The sequence below is a fragment of the Talpa occidentalis genome, unplaced genomic scaffold (genome assembly GCF_014898055.3).
Source record: "Talpa occidentalis isolate TD23 unplaced genomic scaffold, MPIMG_talOcc4v2.1 talOcc4.12, whole genome shotgun sequence".
In the NCBI taxonomy this organism is placed as follows: domain Eukaryota; kingdom Metazoa; phylum Chordata; class Mammalia; order Eulipotyphla; family Talpidae; genus Talpa; species Talpa occidentalis.
Window position 1 is genome coordinate 44,389,415 of NW_023601212.1, and position 6,211 is coordinate 44,395,625.

Sequence of the window (6,211 nt, forward strand, 5' to 3'; positions counted from 1 at the left end):
GTCGCCCTTCTGCGGGGACTCTGGATTTAGATATTAGCATTTGGGATATTACATATATGTGTGTGTCTGTATTAAAAAGTTGAATTTTTAAAAAAGATTTATTTATTTATACAAGCACTGGGTACAGTCAGAAGCTGGGGAGGGTGAGAGTATTCACCAGAACCAGAGCGGGGAGTAGAACAGGCAGACCGATGTAATACACTGCTGAGGGGCGCAGCGGGCGGCAGGAGAGGTCTGCGCGCCATATGGGACCCTCGCGCGGTGGCCGGGGATCCAACCGGCGCTGCAGAGGCTGCGGGCAGCCTCGCAGCCCAGCGCTCAACCGCTGCACCACCAGGGCGGCCCACCATAGAATTTTTTTAAAGAAAGCCTTAAAAATTCTGTTGCAGTTATAGAAAAATTTCTAAGGGTGAAAATATTGTCGTCCAGATAGTAAAGCAGATGTGGGAAGAGCAGCGGCATATCAGTTAATGTCAAGTTCACCTTGTTGATGTTTTTTTTGTTTTTACTGAGGGAGGTATCATAAGGGCAATCTATATAAATATTAACCCACCTGTGGAAGGTTCCAGCAATCTAAGGTGGGGTCAGAAAAGATGACCAGTCAGAGGTGGAGCTAGAGAGGATTATCAAACTTAAAAGACCCACCCATTCTGACCCCAAGGCAATAATTTCCACACTCACTCCATCACAAAACATTAAGAAAGAACACGTCTTACCCTGGCAAAATGCAGCTTTTGTTCTTTCAGAGCCTATCTGAGTCTATGCAGACTTCTCTCTTTCCTGCTCTCTTTTCCTCGATCACCTTGCCATGTGCTGATGAAAGGGAACATTACTGAATGATTTGTCAGAGGATCCAAGAATCCCCCCACACTGAACCCCATCACCTGAATTCCATCAATAGGTTTTCAATTTTTAGCTTGAACTAATTTGTCAGTCCAAATGAGCACATTTTGTCAGTACCAGGCTTACACCAGCAGGGGGACATGGGATGATGGTCGCTTCCGCCCAAGGATGAGTCACTTCCGCCCAAGGATGAGTCACTTCCGCCCAAAGCGGAGGCTGATGCAACAGTAACCGGATGTTGCAAATCCACGTAAAGCGCATGTGCAGGCTTTCCAAGAGATAGCCCCTCCCCTAGAATAAAGAGAGTTCCTGCTTCCAGCCAAGGGAGTGCATGCGTCTTTTCATCCCCAGCCCCTCCGCCGTGTTCCTGAACCCCGTCGGCCTGCAGGCAGGACCGGCAAGTGGCGCCCGAACGTGGGACACAAGTACGAGGGATCCTCTGAGGGACCGATCAATCAGTAAGGTAAGGATTAGGTAAGTGATCGGCATCATGGGCAATACCATGTCCAAGGGCCAACTTGTTAGAGCCCTACAACTTCTGCTTAAACATTATGGAACTCCCATTAAGGTTCAGACCCTTCATGATCTAGTCTCAGTCCTCACAAATATCAGCAAATGGTTCTTTCACAGGACACCATCTCAGTAAGAAACTGGGAAAAGGTCAAAGCAGACTTCCTTCTTTACAGGGACCTTTATGGACCCCAAACTATTCCCCCCCGTATTTTTTCTGTGTGGCAGCTAGTCCGTGATGCCCTTAGTGATGGGGGAGCAGCTGCTTATGAACTAGTGGCTGAGGTACTGCACTCTGCAGCTCAGTCCAAAAGCAAAAAGCCTGCCACATACTCGGCCGCAGCAAGCTCAGCCACAGAAACCCCCCCTTCTCAATCCTCAAATCTGGGGGGAGATTCCTCTTCAGACGAGGGGAATGTGGAGGACAATACAGACTATCCACCTCCCTATGATAGACCACCCCCATCAACCAAAAATCGGCGGCATCCCTCCCCCACCACTCTCCCCTCTGCCCCTCCACTCAACTCCCATGGCTCTGACCCAGACCTTCCTGGGCTTATACAGTCCCTAACTTCTGTTCTTTCAAGATTTGTACCCTCCAACTCTGAAAATTCTCGGGAATCCCTTCTGGCCTGCCCGGTCTCAGTTGTTCAAAATGATCAGGGACAGCAGGTCCGGCAACATTCGGCACTGCCTTTCCAAGACCTCAAGCTCTTAAAAGAATCTATCAAAGACTATGGACTTCAGAGCCCTTTTGTTCACCAAATGTTAGACACCTTTGAAACCTTTATTATGACACCCAATGACTGGAAGGACACTTTCCACGCGGTTTTGAGCCCAGGGGATTATCTTTTGTGGAAGGGTCAGTTTACAGAACTCTGTGACCAGTATGCTCAAACCAATATTCAAAGAGGTTTTCCCCAAAAAACTAAAGAAATGTTAACCGGGGAGGGTCCCAATTATAGTACTAATCAGCAACAATGTTTATATAATCCTGCTGTTTTTGCACAAGTAGCCTTGGCAGCAAAATCAGCTTGGAAGGCACTGGGATCCCGGGGACAGCCTCACCAATCCCTTACAAAAATCCTCCAGGGCCCCTCAGAGCCATTTGCTGACTTTGTAGCTCGCCTTCTAACAGCAGCCTCTCGAATTATGGGTGAGGGCGAGCCTACCTCTATACTAGTCAAAAACAATTGGCGTTTGAAAATGCTAACAAATGGTGCCAGGAGGCCATTCGCCCATGGAAGGATAAACAGGATATTTCTGGGTACATACGCTTGTGTAAGGATATTGACGGGGCTACTGTTACAGGCACCATCATGGCGGCGGCTCTGCAGCCATCAGCCCAGCACCCCCACATCCTTTGCAACATGATTCATTGGACAATAGTTAATAATCCCCCTTTCCTTCTGCCAGTTTCCAGAAAGGGGGGTATTCTCCTGTCATTCTTGTCTACCAATTCCACCACTGGACTTCCTTCTATAGTGTCTTTCAATCTGTCGTTCAACAAACAATCCTTTCCTCTTGTTGGTCCAGAACCTTCAGCAATTCCTTTGTTGTCATGTGTTTCCCTAAGGTCGTTATTATGCCTGTCAATGTGTCTGAGTCTTCTTCTCAGGTAATCATCTGAAATCGACAAGCAGGTCCGGCATTGGTTGTTGGCGCCTTGATCTCTGTCTTCTCGACGCTGGCAGCTGCGGCCTCAGTGGTCGGCGGCCTAGATCTATCCAACTTTGTACTCAACGCAGATATCAACAGCCATCTCCAGTCGGACTACTCCAGAGTCTCCAGCACCTTTCTCACACTAAATTCCATCAACAACCATCTCGCAGTTGGACTACTCCAGAGTCTCCAGCACCTTTCTCACACTAAATTCCATCAACAACCATCTCGCAGTTGGACTACTCCAGAGTCTCCAGCACCTTTCTCACACTAAATTCCATTAACAACCATCTCGCAGTCGGATTACTCCAGTTGAATCCACAAGTTTCCTTAATACAGGAAGAAATTGACTTATTGACTTTAACTGCTCATGTTCCTTGCATTCCTACCTATGCCTTCATGTGTGTTACACCTGCCATCCTTTTCAACTATTCCTTTCAAGTTCATACCCTTAATGCCTACCTGCACGGCCTGTGGAACCAAACCTTTCTCAATTTTACTGCACAATTGGCTAATCAAATTCTAACCATTAACAAAATTCTAACCATTAACAACATTCGGTATATAATCCTGATCAGGCCCTCCCCTGGCTTTCAAAGGCCTGGGGACTGACAAAATCCTTGGGGGAAGCACTATCACTCCTAGGTACAATCCTCTTCTGCCTGGAAATCATTTTCTACATCCTGTGGTGCCAGTGGAATAGACGTGGTGCCAGTGGAATAGACGAAAAATCTGCAAGTAGCTTTCCAAAACGTGCGCTATTCTCCATTACAGCCCACTGAAAATCCCAGGGTGTGGACAAACATTGCCCTTGACCACCTGTAGGCCAATGACGGGTAAGATGGTGGTGTACCCGTAGCAACCTAAGACAGCTCCACTACCTTACCTAGGATCCTGGTAGTGGGTGGCTATGACGGGTAAGCACGTGAGTACGACTGCCACAACCTAAGACAGGCCCAGTGTGTGTCCCCCCCCCATCAATAAAGTAAAAACGGGGAGATGTCAGTACCAGGCTTACACCAGCAGGGGGACCTGGGGTGGTGGTCGCTTCCGCCCAAGGATGAGTCACTTCTGCCCAAAGCAGAGGCTGATGCAACAGTAACCGGTGTTGCAAATCCACGTAAAGCGCATGTGCAGGCTTTCTGAGAGATAGCCCCTCCCCTAGAATAAAGAGAGTTCCTGCTTCCAGCCAAGGGAGTGCACGTGTCTTTTCATCCCCAGCCCCTCCGCCGTGTTCCTGAACCCCGTCGGCCTACAGGCAGGACCGGCAACATTTTACCCTTTTTCAATTTTTACTATATTTATTGTTTTAATCAACAAGCTTCATCTAGTTATAGGTAAAAATAAAAAACAGTGAAAATAATAAGGCACTAATTCAAAGCCCAGACCCTTCCAGCCTCAAATACAAGAGGTCTGGGGTCTCCCTCTGGGTGCAAGGGGTTAAGCATGTAATCAACATAAAAAGCTTACAAGCAATATAAATACACAGGCTAAGAGTGAAACTAAGAGTATGTTAAGGTGTCTTCGAGCGCCGTGAGTGAATGGGGCTGCGTCCACACCCTGAATGTTAAAGATGATAAAAACAGATGGTGCCTGAGCCTGAACCTGATAAGGATGCATAAAAGGAGTGGATTCATGAGCATTCTCCGAGCAGTCCCAAACCTGGCTCTGAGCTAAGGACTTTCAAGAAGCTCCTCTTCCGAGTCCAGCTTGCTGCTCCTCTTTGGACTCAGACTGTTCTCCAGCCAGAACCTCTCCTCACTCCTCAGTTTGGCACACCATAAACCAAGCCTCACTCCTCGGTTCTTCCTCCCACAAACCGGCGGCCTGCTCTCTGACAGCAGTACATGCTGCAGACCGGTTCAACATCCTGGGGACCATCCGGACTTTGGGCCCTCAAGCCTAGAGACTTCCACGGCCGGAGGACTTTCCCCTGAGTGGAAGGCCCGGCTAAGACACATCGTGGCTACTGTCTTCAGTCAGAGCTACTCTGGGAACTTTGGGTTGCCTTGCCTATGTGAATGTGTGTATATGTGAACAATATGGTAATAAAATTCTCTTTGAGAGCCAACTTCTGACTGAAGCCAATGAATCCCACTTGCGATAAGTCTCAGCACTATCAAGCTACTGGCAGCCACTATGGTACAGGTTTCATCCCCAGCCTGGGAGCTGGCCCACATGGTGCAGCAGACCTCTCCTGTCTTGCCTGCTGCTCCCCTCAGAAGAGTATCACTGCATCTCTGGCCTACAACCCCAGTCTTGTATGCATAAATAAATAAAAAAATTTACAAAACAAATACAAGAGGCCTGAAAGTTGTTCATAACTATGGGAAGAAAAAGACAAAATTTTCAATGGAGCAATGACATTCCATAAAACAAAATTTGAAATAAATGATAAAACCTTCCTGTGATTATTTCATTGCCTTTGCAAAAAGAAATATAGAACATAATAGAATGAAAATCCTGTATTCCAAGTCAACTTGTCACAGATCGATATAAATCGAGTGTCCTGCCTAAGAGAACACTTTTATTTTCTGTCTCATCCTACAAGTGAAAACATGGTTATTTCAGCAGAGGTTCCATCATTGACAGGAAAGCTGGCAGTATCAAGATTTATATTGATTCACTTGTGGTAGTTCAACAGTGGTTTTGATACTGGAATTGTCAGGCCTAGTCTCCCAGCCAGGAATGGATCCCAGGCTGCAGGGGCAGCGCTGAGTCCCAGCCACTAGACCCCCATGGGTTGGTGTCTCACGAAGCCGCAGCAGGAACTTCACAGACTCACAGGCAAGCAAGCGAGAAGAGGCAGGTTTGTTTAGAGAAAGAAAAAGTTTATTGAGGAGAAAAGGAACTGAAATAAAGTGGGACTCCCAGGCCATGAAACCAGGCCTGGGAGGGGCAAGGAAGACAAAGTGGAGTCATGTCTCAGGTAATATATACCTTATTTCCCTCATTATTATAAAGCTCCACCAGTCTCTTTGTGATTGGTTAGTTCTTGGCTGTCTCACTTAATTTGCTTCTTAGCGGGGGATCTTCACATTCTTTATCTAACAGGTTTGTCTTTCCCCATTTGTTGCATCTTTATCTTTATGGCCCAGTCTTCTGGGTGGGCATCCCTGCATTGAAGTTAAACAGCTGCCCTTCTAATTTGTCCATAAATTAAACCACTCTCCATTTCCCCAATCTCTACCTCCGT